Below are 23322 nucleotides of genomic sequence, written 5' to 3'. Positions count from 1 at the left end.
CAAGGTTACATTTGGAAATGTCTTTACAAATATATGTGAGATCACACAAAGAAAATAAAAGTAAAGTATGTTATGCTCCCAAATGTTTTTCTAGTAATAAATGTGTGTATTTTATAGTTATCTTGTTTTGAGAGGGTAGGAGTATCCCCTGTTTTCTATTCAAAGTCCTTTGACCTTGAAGATAAAGTCACCCTACTGAAAGTAATTTAATCAACACATGTTGAATCACTTGGAAATGAATTTCTTCCTTTAATTTGTGAAACATTTCCCTTTTGCTATTAAATCTTATCATGTGACATTTGCATGAAAATCAATTGGAGTGTCTTAGAGGTGACTTTGACTAAGTTTCTATGCATGTGAACATCAGGGCACAGTCCACAGATGTTATTTCATCACAATTTACATGCATTTTTAACAACAGCATTGCTCTTAATTCTACAAATAAAACTATTTTATCTTGTTGGAAAGGACATCTAAAAATTTTAATGAACTTGCCCATACAAATATTCTAGGATAATGACATATGGTGCAAGTATTTTTACATAATCAGTCCCAAGATAGGATTTGCTAGTCATGTGTAACCAACAGATGTGTGCTTATCACAAATATACTTTGGAAACTACTGCCTCTCTGTTAGATGTATGTGAATTAAATATTTCTAGACACTTGGCTTGAATTTGTAATGGCACGCAAGACTCCAATCATGGTAGGTAGAACTTTTTCAAAGCACTTAATCTGTTAAATGTCAAACTTGTTCTTTTTCATACTTTTAGCAGATATATTTCCACTTAGTACAATATTTAAGTGGTTAAATAGAATCAGGGAAGAACTAAGATTCCTACATAAAACAGGTTGTCAGGATTGTCCCCTTCTGCTTATTAGGAAGTGTTATCAATGTTTGCTCAGTTGTCAACTTTGACCTTAATCTCACAGCAGTGGCAAATCTGACAGATATTCGAAACAAGCAATTGCTTGACATATTAGAGAAACATTTTGATTTGACAGAAGGGAACAAAAAACATTTTCTTTAATAATGTGAGCTGTCAGTGAACACAGCAATACTGACCCTTGAGGATTCATTGCTCATTCGAGATGGTTTAGGGCAGTTTTGGGTTCTGGCAGAAGCTGAACATTTATAAACTGGCTACTCAGATTTACATAAAAGAACTGGAATATTTGCTAGGGGAAAAGAAACTGGTATTGCAATGCATAAAATATTAGGCATGTTGCTGACTGACGGATATTTTATGATGCCACATACATGCACGTTATGTCAGTTCAAAGCCACCAGGACTAAGCTTTGTTTAAGACAACAAACAGGAAGTGTTTGTAAAAAGGGGACTAACCATCCTTTCATCCCCACCTTGCGACGCTGTAGGTTGCTGAGCCCATGGATAAAACACAGTTGCCAAAGAGAAGGCAGTCTCTTAACTCCAGTCTTAAAGACAGAGGGTGCATCATTACCTCAACATTTCCTTGGTTTCCTAAAGAAAAACTAAGAAAAACAATGCCTGGCATTGTAATGAGGGTCCTGAGAGAAGAAACTTATATCCGAGTCTCACCATGAGGATCTAGAACTAAAGAAGTTGAGATCAAGCAAGATTCTAACCACTCTGATAAAGAAATATCATTCGTTCTTTAATGAGAAGGACCTGAAAACACATATTTCAATATACTTTAAATTCTTTACTGTTCATTGTATAAGTCTCTATAACAAATAGTCTGGAGTTTTTATCACAGATTTTGTATTCAGTCTCTACTTGATTTTACACAATTTTGAGTTAAAGAGCACTCCATATATCAGTACATCATATAGACAGACATTGGGCAAGACTTACTTTAACTGACATGTAGAATTAAAATTCTAGGTCCCACACTGCTCAAAATCAGAAAGCACCTTGTCATCAGTAGTTAATTGGGGTGGTAGCTGAGCTCAGTGGAGAGCCTCATCTCACAATGGATGTCAAGATACCAAATCCACCTACTTGTCTTCAATAGCTGATGAGCTGAACAAAATATCACTGCACATTTTCTTAGGCCTAAAATTACCCTTAAATACATACAAAGTGATTAAGACGGATATTATTGTTTGTTATGCCATAAAGGTGGTGCTTATGAAGAGGAAAAAAATATGGATTATTCAAACAGTAGTAGTATTGTAAAAGGCTGCTTAGAAAAGAATAAACAAAAATAGTTAAGCTACTTTATGTCTCAAAATATGGAACATGAGTTAAAAGCAAATAACAGTAAACCATAAATAGTAATGTAAGATGTTCATAGTTTTATAGTCTTGAACCAAAAAACAAAAAAGACTTTCCTGAGAATATCAAAAGTGAAATCATATATATTACACGTCAAAAATTACCATTAACATAATATAAAATCATGTGACAACCTGGGAGAGAAGGCAGCACATATACCAAGAATGGCATTTTATTAATAATGAAAATGTCCTCACAGATTATTTAGAGAAAGACAAACACCCCCAATTAAAAAAAAAGGCAAAAACATGAACAAATAATGCACTAAAGCAACACATTTGGCCAATAAAATTTTTTAAATAAGTATTTGATTTCCTGGTAGCTAAGGAAAGCAACAACAATAAAATTCCTCTCAAAGGGTATTCAATTAGCAAACACACGTGAGAAAAGATATCCAGCATTGACAGAGGTATGAGGAAATGGATTTTCATACATGGCTAATGACCTTGAAGGTTTGTCAGTTTTTCCACAGTTTATGTGGCAATGTGTACAAAAATGAAATTCTCATAAGCCACTTCTAGGAATGCATCTTAATATACTCCTATAGATAGTTATGGTTTAGAAACTCCAAGTACATCCAGACAATTGAATAATTTGAGTTATTGAAATCGTGTATAACATCATATTGGTGGTTGTTTTACTATAATAGTAGTTGTTTACTTCTGAAACTAGCACTGATTTTTGTTTTATCTTTTCCCTTTTCCCATGACTATGAATTTATCTTAAGAAAATAAACTGGATTCTGAACAAAGGCTTACATATGAAAATACTTATTTAAATGTTTTTCATATAGTATGTAAAGATCTGAAGCTTTCTATGGATTTCACATCTGTAATTGGTTAATATGTTATGACATTAATACACTACAGCCGCTAGAAAAGATATTTGAACTTTTTTATAGCGCATAATTAATGCGAAGAGCACTCGTGTCCATGCATATGTAGTCACCTTCAGATATATATTACAAAGGAAAAGATACGTGTGAAATATACAGAGCATTTTTATTTGAGGATATTTTGGGGTAGCATGAGGTAGGCTAATGTTTAAATATTTCTACTTTTAAGTACCTTCTGAAATTCATACAATAAATTTTTAAAAATAAAAATGTTATTCCCCCCAAATATATAGACTGTTGTTTTTAGTGTTGTACTTAATGTATATGCTATGAGATTAGGTTTAAAAAACAGGCTACAATTTTAATCATACAATGTGATCAAATGCATGTATAACTTTACATACAGATTAAAAACAGTGCAATTATAAAAGATAAATTTCTCCTTTATATTCTTTCATTTTCCACATTATTAAACTAAAATTAGGAAGACGTTATGAAATAAATTTATAAAAAAGTTTTTCTTCAAAATTTGTTAAGTAGTATTAAAAACTCAATGTAAATAGTCAGTATTTTATCTGTAACCCATAAAACATTAATTTCACTGTGGTCACACTTATTTCAAAGCAGATACATAAGGGATTTTGTGATGTTATGGAAGCATTGCCAGCTATTGATTTCCAGAGTCATTTGATGAGAAATTTTGCTGACATCATTTTTATTTGTTTATGACAAGAAGGCTATTAGTTGTATCCCTGACATTTAGAATTCCCAACAATTGCATTGGACTGTTTGTTAGGGATATAACGTGTTCTGGGGATTTGCTGAAACCATAAAGCAGCAGAGACCAAACAACACAGTATGTCCAAAAGTGCTGCCTGATTATTTCCATGGAAATACAGCATACACTTTTCAAACAAAAAGAAATCTCATTAGCCGTGACAACATACGGGACTGGTCTGCTTTAGTTCAGTCTAGCTCTGTGATGCGTGTTGTGCTAATGGACTAAACAGTCCTCAGCTTAATTATAAGGTCTTCGGTGGGTAACAGCATTCTTGTGTCATTAGACACGTTAAATAGGCCTATTTAAAACACTTATAGCATTCATTAGATACCCTAGCATTATTCCATCTTGACGACTTTGGACAGTATTGTATATAGCTTCATTTGGGATAGCAATAATAAAGACTTTTTCCTAACATCCTGGAACAGAGAAACATAATGTTTCATGTTAGTGTTCAGAATACACTGAACATCTTTGTAACTATTTCTTGAACCACAGTGTTTTCTTTTTCTTCTTCTCTATTATTTTCTTCTAAGGTAATATGAACCCGTTGGGGGGAGGAACGGATAAAACAGGTCGTGCTATATCATGCATGCCCTACCTGCTTTCTTCTTTCTATTTCAGGCTATAAGAATCATTTATTTAACAATTTATTTTTTAGAAGATATGTTCTTTCGAGAACATTTGAAGTGGATAATGTAATTTTCACAAGCTTTATGTAATCACCACCAAAAAGGAAGACACAAACATGAGATATTTGAATTTTGAAACGAATAATCTTATATGCAGTTGTTTTAAGCTCTTCATATGTATGCATTAAGCTATCAGTAAATCTGCAAGTCTTCCTGTAAAAAAAACAAACAAACACACAAGCAAACAAACACTAAAAGTTGGCAAATATCACTCTTCTTCTCTTCCCTTTGGCATGTATATGTTAAAATGTTTTGGTGCAGCATAAGGAAAAAAAAACGAGTTAAAATTGCTAATATAAGAAGTGTAATTTCCTGGGGTTTGCTCGCACACTGACCTGAGTATGTAAGCAGGATTTCCCGCCAACTCAGTCTGTCAACATGCGGGTAGCAATTCGGGGGAGACATTGGTGACTGTCAAGTTCACAGCAACCGCCAAGGTCTGCCCTGTCGTTCCTTATGAGCCTAACACTTGTTGGAGTCAGCCAAATATCACATTTCTTATTTTAAAGAAATTTCCTCATATTCAGTAGCTGAGTATTATGTGGTCAGAAATGAGGATTTTTAAAATAATTTTCCTGAGATAATTGGAAAATGCTCTTTCTTTTTTTAAAACTTGTTTTTATCAGTTTCAGGTGCACAAAACAATGTAATAGTTACACATTTATCATTTATATCCCTCACGCAGTGACAACCCCCTTCCCCCCATCCACTACCTCTCTGACATACTCTTTCAATTTCAACATTTAGTTACTGACAAATGAATCTTATTAACTTTAAAAAGTATATGCTGATATATATTAAAAAAAGAACAGGTGATTTTGTGTTCCATCAGATATTCCATCAGATAAGGATCTTGTATCCAAGATATGTAAAGAACTCTTATAAAGCAACAATAAAAATACAAACAGCCTAATTAAAAAAATGGCCAAAATAGCTGAATAGACGTTTCTCCAATGCAGATATGCAAAAATCCAGTTGGGATTGTTTCTGTTAATGAACTCTTCTGGTACGCCTAAAACTACCTTACTATTATTTTCATACTTCAATAATTATTTTATTGAGTGTAAATTTCTGAATTCGCTGTTGCTTTACCTTACTATTTCAAATCTATTAAGTAAATTCCAGCTTCTGTCTTCTTGATGAGATGCCTTCAGCGGGACATCTGTTTCCATTTAAGTGGGCTGAGTTGCCTCTTTAGGACTTTTAATATTTTCCATTTTGCTTGCCAGTGTGCAGTGTTACTGGATGTATTTAGGAATGAATTTGGTTTTCCCTTTTTCAGAAGATAGTGTGTTTTATTCTATTTTATAATATATATATGTTTTCATCCGTTCAAAAAAAATTCCTAGTTCCTGTTTTCAATATTGTTTCTATAGACGTCTTAAAGAAGCACGTCTATAGACCTGTTAAAGGAAAACCTGAGTTATAGCTCCCTACCGTTTGATTTATTTTACTTATTTTTTTTAACTGCCAAATGTTTATTTTACCTTGAGCTGTGGGGATAAGATACAGTTTTACTTTTATCAAGGTAGGAGAAGAGAAAAGTGGGAAGACTTGCTGGATTGGTAGTGTCTACTAGGAATCAAAGATCTATTGAGTAAAAGTTACATTTTGCGTTATATACTTTGCATTACATACTTTTCAAAGACACATGCCCATTTAAGAAATCTTAATATAGCACTTGATCTAAACATCTCTGAATTTATCTTATAGAACAAAAATTATGAGCTGTTTTTTAGTGATGCAGTCTCTTAAAACTCTTTTGCATAACAGAGATAAATTTTAATTAATGCATTAGTTTGATTTATTAATCCCCACCATGGTCAGGAAAATCCCAACGAGTGAGCTATTTCTGCTTTCTATATTCCTTTGAGAATTTGCTCCAACTCCCATCTTTTTCCTCTTGATTTATATTTTTCTCCTTATCTGGCACCTTAAAATTTGCTTTTTTTGATATTCACGTATTTGTATTTGTGTGTGTATAAATTGTTGTATTTTATACTAAACATCTATATGCCTGGTGTGTGAATGCCGTGGAGAATAGAGGTATTTCCACATGATGTCTGTCTGCCACATTGATTTCTTATTCTTTTCCCCCTGAGTATTTCTACTCATTCTTCAAGACTCAGTCATCCTTTGATTTCACCACAATACCCATCTCTGAAGACACAGACTGTTTGTAAGCCCCTGCTCTGTCTCCTGGGTCATCGTGTGTACACCTAATAGTGTATTATATCAACACAACAATCTGTTACTTTAGCTTGTCTGCACTGCGACATTGCATTTTGCTAGACATTAAAAAGTAATCTTCAATATCCTTGCAAGCATTAAATGTTCTTTTGACTACACACACCGAACCCCATCTGATATATATACACACACATATATATATATTTCCTGAAATAACTCGTGCTACATAAATAGTTAACAAGTAATATTACAGAGATTCTATCATAGAGAAAAATTAAGGTGTTAAAATTATAATACCATATCTCCACAATAACCTTCGTTTTCCTTTAGGCCATCAATGAATGGCTCAGGGGTTGAGGGTCAAAGACTTCCATGAAGGATGGCGTCAACTTCCTGGCCAATTTAACATCAAATCTGACATTAGTTATTTCTCAGGGATTGTGACATTTCTCTCTCACAGCCACAGTTGGTCTAAAGGTAGTAATTTCCTGGGCTGGAATCCAATTCTGTAACTGTCTGTGTCAGCATGCCGATTTCGTATTGTACCTCTAAGACTCAGTAGGCTCAATCAGCATAAGCTCAGATCGTTGTACCACATGCTTAAATGTGTGCTTAAACTCAGGCATTGGAAACAAAGTTGGCATTGGAAATATCTGCAGTAAATTTCTGAGATAAGCATTTTGAAATTCACTAACAGATAGTTTTTTGTGTATGTCATGCAGGTTGGCCCTTTATGTTACCTGCCAATGTCTCTTCATAAAGAATCAATCACACTTCTCTTTTCTACTCTATTGATATTCTTATTCATTTCATTCCATTCTCTAGGCAGAGTACTTTCCTTGGTTTCATGGTCGTTCAAGATGCATAAATCATAGGAGGTGATTTGAAAAGAAACTCCAAGTTTGTGGAGGTGGTACATTTGAATACCCCTACATTATCCAGGGGAGTGAAAAAGAAAGATAAAGTGGTAGGAAAAAGTAAGGAGAAAGAGTTCAGAACAATATTATCACTGAAGAAACCTGGCTTAGGCACATGAAGACCACCAACGATGAGAACTGACATAATCACACACACTTAATGGGACACATATGATAGGAGCTCAATAATTGCGTCCATAGTATTTAGAACGATTCATTTCCAAAGCTGTAAACACTTTAGTTTCTGTAGAACACCCTTTTTACCTTGCTATACTAGGGAATTTTATGATTCTGAAGAGAGAGACTTGTGTGACCTTGAGGAGACATTTTTTTAGACAAGGTGGAACGAGATTCTTCGTTCTCACATACTGAAGATGGACCTATACATCTTTAAAATGCTCAGGAGGAAACATTCATGCTCTATTTTTTCCCCCTGAGGTTATGCCTTCTTCCGATTTTCAGGAGAAATATCAATACAAAAACACTGGACCCTATAAAGGTTAAACTGAGTATTATTTATACCACAATTTAAAAAAAAATCAAATGATGTGAAAAGTGAATGCGATAGTCATTAGAGATTTATGGAAAGGTTCAATTTAAGCTTCTTATGAATTTTTCTGAAGAAGTATTTACTAATTTAATTGGTCCTATGTCCTTCTCTTTTTTTTTCTCTGCAAAGGGAGTAGGTGATAAACATTTTGGACATATCTGCATATTTGGCAGACGTATTCAAGGTTTTACCTTGCAGCGAGGCTCAATTCCAGAAGGCCCTCTCAGCTGAAGGTACACAGCATACACGCTAAATCTTTAGTCTTGGACCATTTTTATAATCTGATAAGTCATATTTGGATGTTGGAACTGTTTATGAAACAAAATAAATACAATGATTATGTTTTAATAAAGCCTGTTCCATATAATGACTATTAGCAATTTATTAAACCTGCAATGTCGGGTAGACAATTAAAATGTTATTTCTAAGTACAAATTATTAATTTGAAAGTAAAACACATTCGATCCACATTATAAAATAAACATTGAAAAGAAACAGATTGATAATTCACTTTTTGCTATCTAGGTGATCTTCTAATATATATTAGATGCTGTGACTTACGAGTTTCTCTCAAATCAGAAGAGTGTCAAGTCTAAAAAAATCCTTTCTTACGAGTGTGCGGGTATAAGTTGTGAATAACATGGGAATTCCCCCGTGTAGTTCCCAACATGATTATATTTCTCATGTCTTGATATTTCTTAAACTCGGAGTGGAAACGTAACTAAATGGAAGTACACGCAGACTGAGCGCATATATGTAACTTTTCTTCTGCCTAAAATCCCTTTGAATGAGAAACCTGGTGGAGCCTGGAACTTACACTGAGCTGTTTAGGGTGTCTCAGGCAGAAGACGAGAAAGGGAGACCTGCATGGAAGTCTCTCTGGAGATCTGCAAAGGGCCCCCCTCAAGTATTTTGCAGTTAAGTACTGATCAATGTGCAAGGAAAGCACCCCAGAGACTGGGGAGAGACCCCACTGAAACAGTGAATGTGTGAAGTTCACGCAGGGCCTGAAAAGAGGAGAAAGCTTACACACAAAGCAGGGCACACACTAGAGCTTATATTACTACTTATCCATCAAGACTTTCATTTGTGTGTGTGAACAGACACCCCAAATCACAACTACTTGAGAGGAACAAGTAGTAGGAAAAGTAGGAAAAAGATTAAACAGGTACAAGGTGAGATAAATGAGGAAACAGAAAGGCAAAACCAATAGAATTCATATCTAGAGAGAGAGAAAGAAAAAAAAGAAATGGAGAAAAGACGATATCACATTTAGGAAACAAGAATAGGTTGTTATACAGAAGAAGCAACTATCAATTTTGGAAAAAATGTGTATTATCGTGCCCCCAAAAGTCAATGAAATAGCTGAATAACACAAGGTTTATGTCTGAAGACTGGTAATACAGGCGTATCATGGTGTGAGGAGAGGGTATAAAGAGTTACTAAAAAGAGTTATTGATTTATGTGCATCAGATTGCTCTTTTGAAAAGCAGTGAGAACTCTGGTGTGGTGACAATGGCACAAAGCCATTGGTTTCCACCTGTTTTCCTGGGAAGCATTTGAAAACAATAAAGATCATGTTAAGCAAAAATGTACCATTATTGTTGAAGCTAGGAGGCATTTACAATTCTATCCCCAAATGGGCAAAGCTGCCCAGAGCAGTGGACATTGCAGAGGGAGGCAATCAGGAGAGGATGTCGTGGCTGCTGCTTTCTGAAATAGCCAGTAAAGAGGGGACCCGGTTCACCCTTGGGAACTGCGGCATGTGCATCGTTTGCTTCCAGGCACAGAGCAGGGTCTGACAGCTGGCTGCACAGGCTTCCCTGGACCCAGCGTCGTTCCACTGAGCAGAGGAGGCAGAGATAAATGACCCACAGACACATTGTATTTGCAAGCGCCTGTCAGTGGCTGTGGACACACAGAAGTGAGGATTCACACTGCAAACTGCAGCCTCTGCAGGCGCCCCTTTCTGGGGCAGCGCTGAGCACCTCCCGTATTGACGGACTCTCCTGCGTTGACTAGGCATGGACCACAGGAGAATGGAACTGACATTTGGCTGCTCCACTCTTAGAATGCACCCATCCCCCAGGGATGCCCAATACTTCATGACTGCTCTGGCGAGCTCTTGCCCTCTTGCCCTCTGTATTGTTAGGGGGTGAGGCAGACACAGCCCACTATGTTTGCCCTCTGTTTCTCCTAGGCTGCACGGGATGAAACACATAGTAACCCTTTAGGTGACCCTCCACGAAGCCCCTGTCCTCGACTTGAGGTGGTGAGAAATGTCTTTGTTGCTGTCCCCCAGTTTGGGGGAAGACGGGAGTGAGTGGAGTTTGCAGCTCACCAAAAGGTCGCTAGAGAAAAGTCTTCCTTACAGAGTCCTCCTGCCATCTCCACCCTCCTTTCATTGCTGATGAGAGAAAGGGGCTTCTGAGTTACGAGTGTGACTAGTTCTTATTTATCTTCTTTTGGCAGATCCCAAAAGTTGGTCTACCTCACAACCCATTTTGATTTGTTATACCTGTTGTATCTTGCTGCCTTTAAAGCTTCCGTTTTTAAAATTTGATATTTAAGACTTTTGTGAACTATTCCATAAATAGGATGAAGGACCAGCAGCAGAAATGTAGGCATTAGGCTACCTAAACATGAAAGAGAATTTACCGCAAGTTACTTGTCTTGATGTGAGTACGCCATGCTGGAGTGAATATCCAGAAATGTCACAGGGCATTGGGAGGACACAGAAGCCTTGGTGGCAACCCAGCATAATTGGCTCCCTGACGTTCATTCAATACCACGTGAGTAGCAGCAGTGCGATGTAGGAGGACCAACCCCACCCCCTTTCCCATCCCCAGTCACAGTACTGAATTCAGGGCTGCGTGCCCAGCTCACATCTAAGACCATCTGTGTGGTGTGCACATCCTGAATGTTTCAGGGCGTCTACCTCAGGGTGGCCTGGGATAAAGCTAGGGGCTTTATCCCTAGATATGATTCTTGGGACCATTCCGATTCATCTTCTATGCATGTGAGGGCACTAATCTTAAAAGGAATCCGATAATTTGAAAGGCAGAAGGGAAAGGCAAAGCAGAGGTAGTTCCTCAGTGATGTCACTGACCTGATGTGTCAAATCCCATCGGTCTCTGACATTGTAGGACTCGGACCTTAATCTTTTTAGCTTTAAATTGGTTTCCTGTTTCTTAAGGTCAGAAGTACCCTGCCAAAGCACTTTCTCAGGGCGATAGCTAGCCTAGAGGTCGGTGGACTCTGGGTCTAACTGGCAGGTGCGATACTCAAGGATAACTGAGTGATTAGCATGAGGGTAATTGAGCGCCATCTCCACTGCTGTCTGCATGCCGGAGGCGAAGGTAGAAAGGACACATAGGTCATTGACACAGTAAGGGCTGTCATTCAAGATTGGCTCAGAGCCAAGGTGCTGGGCAACTGGCACAAGACACAAGCTTTTTGAAAAAAATAGTGAATATTGTCTTTGAATTAAGATTACATCCCTGTTCCAAAATGAGGAGCTTGAGCATCAGAGATTATATTGAACTCTCTCAAGGTCATTTATTAGAAAAGTCAATCAAGGATTCAAATTCACATCTATCTCACCCAAAATATATCACTATTTTCTGTATGATGAGTTCCCAGAAACTAAGAATACTCGAGAACTCCCCAACAAACACATATATATATATCAGGGCTGCATAGGTGTGGTCCTCTCATCAATTATCTACTGATTCCTTTTCAACTGTGAGAATCTTTTTCTACTTTAGTTTCTAGCACGCTATCAGGCCGATATCAGAGATTGTTCCACACTGTCCTCTGAGATAGCCTGTTATCATATACTTAATGCTTCCTGTCATGGTGTACTTGACCAAAACAGAAGGAACAGATCAGAGGCAGGATGGTGGCATCTGCTCAGGAAGACTGGTCAGTTTGGGGCGCTCTCATCCTCGCTGTCATTAAAACTCACTCAGCTGCTCTCAACGATTTTCCTTTGTCTTTCCTTGGATCCTCTGTACTTCCCTCCATACATATGTCATTAACAGCAGATGTTGTCAAATCTCATTTTCTTTCTGGGTCTTTGAGCTCCTTGTTTATTAGAATGGCTGCCAACACAGCAGAATTCAGAGTAATCTTTCAGGTCTGAATTGCCCACATGCAACTTGGGCAGTGTGTGGATGGTGCTCAGTGTAGACTGTGACATGAATTCAGTTTCTTTGAAGTTAATTGTCAGCTCTTAGAGCTATAGTGACTGCAGAATAGTCAGCAAAATGCCGCAATCACCATCATTAGAAATTTTGAATGACTGCCTTTAGATGCAGCATAAAGCTTACTGATGTGGGGGAAAAAAGATCATTTTAGAATACTCAACATTTATCACGGTACTATTGCCAAGTTCCTAATTATATCTTAAGGCACAGTTTTGTGAAAGAAACCACAAAGAACTGAATCAACTGTCAAATTCGACTGCTGTTTGTAACAGGGACTGACAGAGCTGCAAGAAGCAACGTGCACACCAACCATCATTGTTACTAATCATTCCATAAACTTTATTATTAACTAACTCCCAGATAAAAGACTAAAGAGAGAGCAGAGACATTTGGACTTGCAATAACCAAGTAAGGAGGAAAGCGACAGGGCCAAGATAAGAGTTCTCTCCCTTCTGTAATGACAACACCTTCCACAGTTACAACAGCGGGAAGATAGAGGCTGAACTGCAGATAAGGCTCCTATCAGATCTGGAGCATCAGATTATCAAAAACAATAGCAATTAGGAGGCCAGGTACCAGCAAAGAACTAGAATCCCACAAGCCTTAAGAATAAAAAACAAAAATTGATAAAATTTTCAATTCATAGAGAACAAATTACCCTCCCTTAACTTTCAAATGCCTTCAGTCTAAGAAATCTTGTTTGCATGCATGTAGTCAAATATATGATTGACTTGTAACCTGCATTTGGGTCATTGCCTGACATCTCCCCATAAGTACTGGATCCTGAAGCCAGAGATTGATATTCACTTATAATTTCTATCTCATCTGTATGTGCACATTTTGATCTTTTGACCATATGACTCAGGTTGATATGGTAATGAACATACACAATTTTGTGTCTATATGTAAATTCCATTTTATAACGGCAGTGTTTCATTTTTATTGTGTATTCAGAGCTTGATGGCACTGAGTTATCTCATTTAAATCTCTCAACATACTTGAAAATTAAATGTTACTCTCCACCTAGTCGTCAGATGAGAAAGCTGAGAATCGAGTTAACAACTTATGCAACGATAAACAACCATGAGTGGAAGAAGTAGGCTTAAGACTCCATCTATGAAATACAAAGTTCAGGCCCTGTTTTCACTCTTCATTACAGACTTCCAGCAAGATGGCATGTTTGTGTCAGGGTGCCCCTTCTAGACACTAAATAATTCACCAGTGCACAGAATTTCAAGGAAAGGGATACGCAGAATCAAATAATTTACCTTGTTTTCATTTTACTTTGTGAATTAGCTGATAAAATTGCAGGGTGGCTTATAAACATAAATTCTCATATATTTGATCTTTACAAACATACTAAGAGAATTCTATAACCCTGTAATAAATAGTTATCTACATATTGTATCGTTCTTGTTTTGACAAGAAGTTGATATTGCCCCATTTTAGGATGTGGAGTCCATAAAGAGATGCTGAAATTTAAGAGAGGGAGAAATCTGGGCTGAAGGGGCAGAACAGCTTACTTTTAAAATTACATCTCAGAAGGCAAAAATGAACTAAACACAATGAAAGCCAGGATAAAAACGTAAAGAGCAAATTTCAAACTGTGAGAATAAAATCACTTACACTGTGGCTAACTGGAGAAGAAATTCTCAGAATGGGAACTAAAACACACAGAGAAAGACGCAAGAGAGGATTCCTTCTAACTCTGGATCTTAAATAAATTTGAATATTGCTATTAAATATTGCTAAATATTTTATAGCTGTAGATTTTAAATTTGTACCCTCAATATTGAAAATTGAATCTTCCCTATTCTGCATTATAAAAAACAAATATTCTAACAAATATTTTATATGTGTCGTTTTTATATATGTAGAAAATGCTTTCTTCTTAATTGGACAATGTCTGTACAGTCAGCATGTGCTCTAAGGAAAATTGTGAAGGAAACATTGGCAGTCACCAAAAAGCCCTCTCTGTCTATACACTTTACTTTTCAACTTTTCATACATACTGTCATGATGTTGTCACGTGATCTCATGATGTTCCATTATCATGGAATCAGTCCGGCAGACAGGGAGAGGGAATTTAGGTCAGTCGTGTGCCCTGTCGAGGAATCACTTTGCTAATGAATCACTGCTTTAGGAATTCTCCACTTAATTTTAGTGATGGGATGAAAAGATTTCCTCTGTGAAAGGAGTTTTTAGGCAGCCATAATAAAGCTATTGATGGGGAGAAAGGTGAGGCTCAAAATCGCTATTCTGAATTTATAAATTTATACCATTAGGAAATGTCTACTCTTTTTATGCATTCAGTCCTGGATATATGGAGGGACAAAAAAATCCCTATAAGGAGGTAATTGCTAAACTGAGTAGAGTTCTGCTCTTAAACCAGTAAAGCAAATGAACTCTTGTTGCAGAAACAAGCAACATTGAGGAAATCCCTTATCTCAGGGGTCAGGTACTACTCCCAGTTGACATTCCGTCATACACACTTCCTTTCTTTGACTCAGCAAGCCATTACAGTACCTGGTTAGAAAATAATGCTTTTTTTTTTTTTTTTAAGAGTACAGAGGGTAATCAGAATACAATTTATATCTACTATTTTAAAAGACAATCTACTACATTGGCTTAGAATTATGGAAACGTTGTTGAAAGATTTTCTAGTCTGTTGGTAATTCTCTTTCTTATTTATTACCAGGCACATTTTTATATAATTTTCTCTCCATAAATCCATGTTCTGAAAGGTTTCTTTAAAACATATTTTCTAAAAAAATCCGTGTACATGAAAATACTCATATTTATGGTTTATTAAAACATTTTGAATTCAAACCGCTTTGTAAGACAACCAATACTATAATATGAATTGAAATATTTCCAGCCCAAGTAACATATGCCTCTGTGTGTGTGTGTGTGTGTGTGTGTGTGTGTGTGTGTGTGTTGGTATTTATTTAGTTGTGTGTCTCTGAGCTTTCTGGATCTGTGATTTGGTATCTGTCATTAATTTTGGGATGTATTTGGACATTATTACTTTCAAATATTTCTTCTTCATTTTACCTAATTCTGGTTTTTAATTACATGTATGATAAGCCATTGGAGATTATCCAATGGTTCTTGGATGTTCTGTTTTGTTTTTGTTTTTAATTCCTTTCTTTCCTTTGCGTGTTGGTTTGGGAGGCTTCTATGAACATCTCATCAGGTTCAATTGTTTTCTTCTTCAGTCATGTCTATTCTGCTGATGAGCCTATCAAAGGTATCCTTCATTTAATTACATTTTTGATTTTTAGCATTTCCTTTTCATGTTTTTCTTGAAGTTCTATCTCTCTTCTTATATTATGCATGTTTTTGCATATCACATAGTTTTCCTATTAGAGCCACAAACCTATTAATTCTAGTTATTTTAAATTCCCTGTTGGGAATTCTAACCTCTGAGTCTGGTTCTGATGATGGTTTTGTCTCATCTGACTATGTATTTTCTTGGCATTTGATATTCCTTGCATTTTTTTGAAGCCACACATTTTTTATTAAGTAATAGGAACTGAGGCAAATAGGTTTTTTAGTGTAAGAATTTATGTTACTTTCGCTGTGAGTTGAGCTGTGTTTAAAGTTCATCGTAACTACAAATGGTACCAGCTTCAAATTCCTTGAATAGTCTTGTTTTTTATTTCCACTTTTCACTTTGGGCTTCCCTAAATACTCTTCCTCAGAGAGAATGTCTTGCAGCCCTCTCAAGTCCTCCACTGTTAACACCGGTCTTGAGCAAATTTATTCTTTCAAACTTGATTTCTCATACAATTTTAAAATATGAAGTTTCCTAAATTTTCAATTTCAGTTTTTGTATCTCAACCTAGGATATCTGTGCATGAGTACTTATTTCTATGATTTTTCCTTTTAAAATATTGCTAATGAAACCCAGGAATTCGGGGAAATAGTCTGATGATGATTAGTTTTATTTTTTTTTTAAGTGTCTTAGGACTATTTCCAAATATGCTGTACAAACACTAAACCATAGCCAAAGACTTCAGAAAAGTCATGTACATTGGCTCAGGTTGATGGGAAAGAGAAAAATATTGCCAGAAGACCTAAGAATGCCTAATAAGGGTGGATGGATTTAGCTATATATACATAAATAGAAACCCAAACCCCATATTTAAGTGGTGCTTTGTTTTCAAACTCTAGGCAGACCTACAGTAAACTAGGCTCACTACATGGAGACTCATTTTTCAAAGTGACATTGGTTTTAGAGCAGAAGCTGGACGAATGTCTGCTTTGCCTTTGAGCTCCACGAACAAAATGGATTTCAGTGCTTATCATCCAATTGTGCCAACACACTATGGTGGCAAGCCCCAGAATTTGTCACCCAAGTCTGGTGAGAATTGGGTCCAAGTGGCTCCCACAGACCTTTCAGAAAAGAGAGAGCGATAACTGTGGTTCCACGTCACATTTGCAAGAGGCTGGCAGAATGCCCAAAGGCACACCGGAAAACAGCCCCAAACAAGGGAAAGGGCAGATGAAGGAGAGGGCCAATGTTTCCCCTGGAAGCCAACACTCTTGATGCAAATATGACATGTCTATTTTGGGGCAATGAACAGGGCACTTTGGTCATTTCAGACATACTTTTCAGCAATGCAGTGTACTAGTAATACAGTGTGTGATTGTTAAAACACCTGCTTTCTTTGATAAATGGCTTCAAAAAAGTTGGAAACAGAGACTTCAGGTGCATTTAGTTAAACTGACCTCGTCCTTTGTATCTTGTCTCTACCTACTTCTTAGAATAAACCAAGATTATGTCCTTGGGGCTGAGTGGTTGCCAGGTTGCAGTAATGAGAATCAGAAAGGACCCATTGTCTCCAAGGATGCTCCCTGGCTCCTGCAGGTGGACTTTCCTTTATGGACCCTGTATCTGAAAACTGGTTACAATGTCTCATGCAGTTATTACCTGTACGTAAAAGCTGATTTACTTATCAAATTTTTAAAATGAAAAGAATGTTGAAAAATGACAAAAGAGGCAAAACTTGATTAAGAAGAGCAGATCAGGAAAATCTTAGGTGGAGACTGCTGGTAGGTACCTTCAGGTGCATTTTCCCAGAGGGAAATTCTCCAAATTCAGAGAATTGTATGCATTTGAGAAAATGATGAAATTATGACTCAGACTTTACCAATTTCATCATGTTTGCTTATAGAAAACTGCTAGTGGATTCATGAAACTGATCCTTTCTCTATTGCCTTTGTCATCTGCATTAGAGAGAAGAAAATCAAATAACCTGCAACCTCAAATAATCCAACAACCTCCCTTTTCTTAAAACCGTCCTCTGTAGTTCAGAAACGTTAGCACATTTGGGTCATTTCTGCTGTTCTGCTTCCTGGGATCCTAAGGTTTGGGACTCAGTTTATTTGACATTTCAGATCAAAACCCAGACAGCTAGACTTTGCTTTGTTAACTCAGCCATCTCTCTACCGCCTGAACCTGGAAAATTCTGACCATACATGCCTCTTCGCCTGTAAGACCTCCATTTTAATTGGTGATATTTTGTAGAAAAAATAAAATCCTCATTTAGACATTATGAAAATCAATCTTGCAAATTATACCACGATGTGAAAAGATGATACATTCCACCTTACCTACCTACTGAATGATTTCGAAAACTATCATAAATCAATTTTATAAATAATTCATTTGAAAATGGGATGAATCCCTAAATGATTAACATTTCTACATCTTTAAAAGCGATAGCTAACATTAAGTACTTTTAATAATTTTTTCATTAAGTAGAAAGAAAGAAATCAGAAAAGAAAGAAAGTTCAATAACAGGACGAAAGGAAGCAGAAGCCGCATAAAGACAGAGGAAGTTGAGACATTGGTTATGTTCCATGTAGCACCTGGTAAAGCCAAGAACATCTTCCTCGGTGTGCGTCAATTCCATTAAGAAGAATGATTTCAACAGTCAACCTGCAGCAAGCCATACCCCCTTCCCGTGTAGTGTTTTGGTCATGGAATTCTGGTGGCAGGGTCTTCAATCCACTTCTGTGCAGTTCCAGATGCCGTCTTTGGGTCCCTCTTGGGAACAGCTGCTTCTGTGTCACAGATGCTAAGGAAGAAGAGAAAGTGTGTCCTGCTGTGTGCCTGTCCTCATTCCTGGCACCTGCCGACCCAGCTGAGAGCACCTGGATTCTTATTAGCTTTAAGACTCGGCGACACTTACAAACGCAAAGGCAGAGTGTCATGAAATTCCAAGTGAAGGTATCCTGTGGAGAGTCACAGTGCCTGTTGGTTTGTAATACGCACACTCAAGTCCAAATGCTATGATGTGATTCAGGGGCTGCGTGACAGACCCATCTTTCCAGTTGTGAGAAACCTAAAGAACCTGTGTGATTTCAGTGAAATTCCCATATTCACCTTATTTTTCTATTCAGAACACAACAGAAACAAACATTGCAGTGGCAGTGGTGCCTGAAAATAAAAGACCAACAAATGAATGGACTATGAACATGCTAAAAACACCCGGTAATATCTTTCGAGTAACAGCTCCAAAAGGAATCTCAGGCTCTGTTATGAAAATTTAACACATTTTTCTACACAAATATTAAAGAAGGAGAGAATAAAGTTAAAACTATTTAAGTCTCTTTAAGGCACAGCTTGTCTTCAAAGCAAAGTTATTGAGACTGACTCAAAGACAAAATGATGTCCCTAACTTTTCTCTTTTAAATATGCACGTATGCAAAACTGTGGGGGAAGAACAGATGGAAAAATAATTGAACATATATGACAGAGAGTTGATTACCATATATATTACATCTGGATTCATTACAGATCAATGAGGTAAAAAGAGGAGCACTAGCATAAAAATAGTCATTGGACACAAATGCAAACTCACCAAAAAAATTACCTATCCTGTGAAAAATACCCAATCTCATTAAATTCTAAACTCGCTAAAACAATAATAGTTCCAGCTAATCAATTGTCAAAGAAAAGCATTGTGGTGTTGGTTTAGTTTAGAAACTCACCTATAGTTCACATGAGGAACAGCACACATTAGGATATTATTTTTTATTATTATTTTTTGTAGTTTTTTTTAAAATTCAAGTTTGTTGGGGTGAAAATTGTAATATTATTTTTAATGGAAATTGCTATAGTGTTTGAGGAGGATATTTGCCAAATCAACTCAAAGTCCTCTGACTTGTTCATACGTTTAATGAGGTAACGCAAATATTACAAAGATTATTTTCAAATAGATTATTAAAATGTTTCTTATTTTTAGTTATATCAAACTATTAAAAACTGAAATGACCAGTAAGTAATTGGATTGCAATTTACTTAAATCTTGCTATCACAAACTATGATGTCATAAAATAGTCTGCAATCTTATCATGTGATAATTTAATTTATTTGATATAAAATGATGATATGCTCTATTGTGAACTAAATGGATTGCAATAACATCTGTGATATATATAAACCCCATTTACTAAGTTTTTGATGCATGTGTTTCAGGGCTATGTTTTAGGTACATATGCTTTCATGGTAGACATCTTCACCTGCTGGTTTAGAACCTGTCATAAATATATGCACATAGTTTAGTTAAGGGAGGTACAGACAGTATAGTGTTTGTGGTATTAATTTTAGGTTTTGATAAGCCAGGTCGTCATCTGAGAAGGACACTATGGCAGTCATTCAAATGGAAAATTTTAAATTTGATCATCTTCTACAACATGTAAGAGTAGAAACCAGAAGATGTAGTCGTAAATATTTAGACTCAGAGGGTGTGGATTAGGGCCCCACCATTTCATTAGAAGTGACTCAATAGTCCTAATAAGGTGACAAACATGGAAGCGTAATCTGTTCAATGATTTGACGATAGACTCGAACACAGTCTAAGTATCTTTTCTGGGCCTTTATATACATATTTCTGGAACCTTCCTTAACTAATTTCCATAGTCCATTTAAGTGTGAAATGCTGCTGATTTACATGGAGCAAAAATTAGAGGAGAGTCCATTAAACTGAGGAATTTATATCTCATTCCTTAGGGCTCCATTGTTTGGAAAGAGAGGACACCTAAGTAGAGTTACTTCTGTCACAAAATTTTTCTGGTGATAACTCCACCACTGCTTGACTTCTCCTGTACACTGACATGCTTCTTTCAGCTAGATGTATCTGTTGATATATATATATATATATATATATACATATATATACATATATGTATATACATGTATACATACATATATATGTATACATATATACATGTGTATATATATATCAACATGCAGTTTATTGGATGTATATATACGTGTATATATGTATATATATACACGTATATATATACATATACACACATATATGTACATGTATATATATGTATATATCAACATGTAGTTTATTTGATGGATGGTATTTTGAAGCATCAGCTATCAACTCTACATACTTCTACCTGTGCTATTCTTAGCCCATAGCATGGTTTAGAATGAAAACTTGACCAAATACTAAATTTTAGTGTTAGAGTATTTCATATTTTCATGATAGAGTTCCTCAATTATTCTAAAGCAAAAAGTAATAAACTCTCAAATCAGAAACAAAGTCATAGATATGATAAACCCCTAGAAAAGGTTATAAACAATGGGAAGTTTTATTGGATTTAATTTTCAGAAATCAGAAAACAGCTTTTTCTTCATTTGGGATTCTGAATTTTACAGTGCTTCTCCCGGTGTTGTAGGAAAGAATTAACTGTTATTAGAATTATAGGCAAGATACTTATTGATAAAAATATGTAGGTTTTTTCAAACAAGTGTGATACTAGATATCTAAAGTGAAATGGCTCATGTTTGTATGAGAGAAATTTCATTCTGTTATATGCCTGAAATAGCATTTGTATATAGTTTCTAATAGGAAGTGTATACAAAAAATTCCTAATATTTAGAGTATGTTTATATTAACTGTTATAATCATACAATATAATACTAAGACATTATCATATTTTAAATAGTTAATGAAGTATTTATGAAATAATGATTATTTAGGTAATGAATATGTTCTTAAATTGGTATGGAAAAATAAAATGTTTGCAATGATAATTTTGAGTATAGGAATTATCAGAGTGATATTTCTTCTTTATATATTTTTCTCTGTTTTCTGAGAACTTTTTTGATCAGAGAGTACTATTTTAAAACATTTTAAAGTAGTCATACATATAAATGTTTAATTTACTATACCACTTATGGCAAGAAAAAAGCTATTGAAGTTCTCACCTGTGACAAATAGTTTATGGTTTTCTGAAAATGACTGAATTGCATACATAAAGAGAGGCGTCCTCAGCTAAAAATCTTCTGTACAATAAATACTTCAGGAATCATATGTCACTTCCAGCTTCAGTCAACACAACAAATAAATCAACAAGAAAAACACACAAAAAACACACCTTTCTGTTTTGACATAGGAATACCTGTAGTTATTCAAACATGATGTGTTGTGAAAGTATGCTTTCTACAAATTACATAAATTATACTTGCAATGATTTTTTTCCCCAGCAGCAGATGGTTGAGAGCAAACATTGTCAGAAGAATTATATGACTCAAACTCCACTCACACAATAAAATTTTTAATTATCAATCTGTTAATATATAATTGAGTAAATGGGGACTCATTTAAGTAGTATTTTTAAATTTGGAAACAAAGTGGCTTCTAGAAAAATATCTTTTAATATAGAATGCTTTTCTTTCTAGATCATTTTGCATTTCAGTATATACATAATCATAAGAATACTTTATGCTGGATGTTAAGGATTGGTTTGATTTGTTTTGTTTCAAAAAAGTAGGATCCCTTGTCCTCCTTCCTAATTTCAAATCTTAACTCTGCCACTGGTTCACCATGTTTCTTCTTTTTCAAAAATGAAATTAAGAACAATGGCTACTTAATATTATTTTCTTGATGATTGAATGCATATGCATATGTAAAGCTCTCATCAGTGATTGGCCCATCATAAAATTTGATAAATGTTAGCTTCTAAAAATATTCACCAATAGGATAACTTGGAATGTATTCTAAGCAGCATCCAACAAGGCTTTGTGTGGTTACTCAAACTTCTGATACCACCAAGGATGTTTGAGCAGTATTATTTCTAAGAATCCCTGGTAATATTGTTGATCTGTGAAGGAAAGCCGGATCTGTGAGGGCCGTGTGGTTCTTCATGCTATCCATTTCATTATTAATCTAACAAACGTCTATTGAGCACATACGGCATGCTAGATATTCTGCCAGGTTACGAATATTAAAATGTCTCAAATACATCTCCTGCCTTTAGGAGTTCTCAAGCAAACTGCAAGATGAACATGCACGTCCTCAACTGCACAGAGGAGGCGGGGGTCCATTGTATTAAGTATTCTTAATCAGGAGGCCCTGAGTTTCAAGCCAATAATTAGTATACAAATCTTTGTACATAAGTGTTTCGGTGGATTTAGGAGTTTCTATAACTTTTATTACCTAGTGCTAATACCTACGACTTCATCATAGTAACTCCTGGAATGGATTTATGAAGAAGGTGCAGTTATGGCATCAATGAGAAAATGATCAACTCCGCTTGAAAAGAGGACAAAGACTTTCCAATGGAGACAACTGTGTACCTCAGCGTGGAAAGGGCACGAAGATTTCATGAGAGAAAATAGAAGATAACTTCAGACAGAGGGCCCATTGTGTTCCTGTGTGTAAATATAAATTAGCAGGGCATCTCAGGGTAATTGCAAAAATGGATGGCACAAAGGGTGGGGGCAGGAAATGGACATGAGCATGCTGATTGAGGTAAGTGTTCCATCGTAGAGGGCCTTTACGCCATAAATAAACTGCGGCTATCCTACGGTAATGGCAGCGTTAAACAACTTGTGAAGGGATAGAGACTGGTA

Source organism: Rhinolophus ferrumequinum, chromosome 20 (assembly GCF_004115265.2).
Source record: "Rhinolophus ferrumequinum isolate MPI-CBG mRhiFer1 chromosome 20, mRhiFer1_v1.p, whole genome shotgun sequence".
In the NCBI taxonomy this organism is placed as follows: Eukaryota; Metazoa; Chordata; class Mammalia; order Chiroptera; family Rhinolophidae; genus Rhinolophus; species Rhinolophus ferrumequinum.
This window is presented reverse-complemented; position numbering follows the sequence as displayed.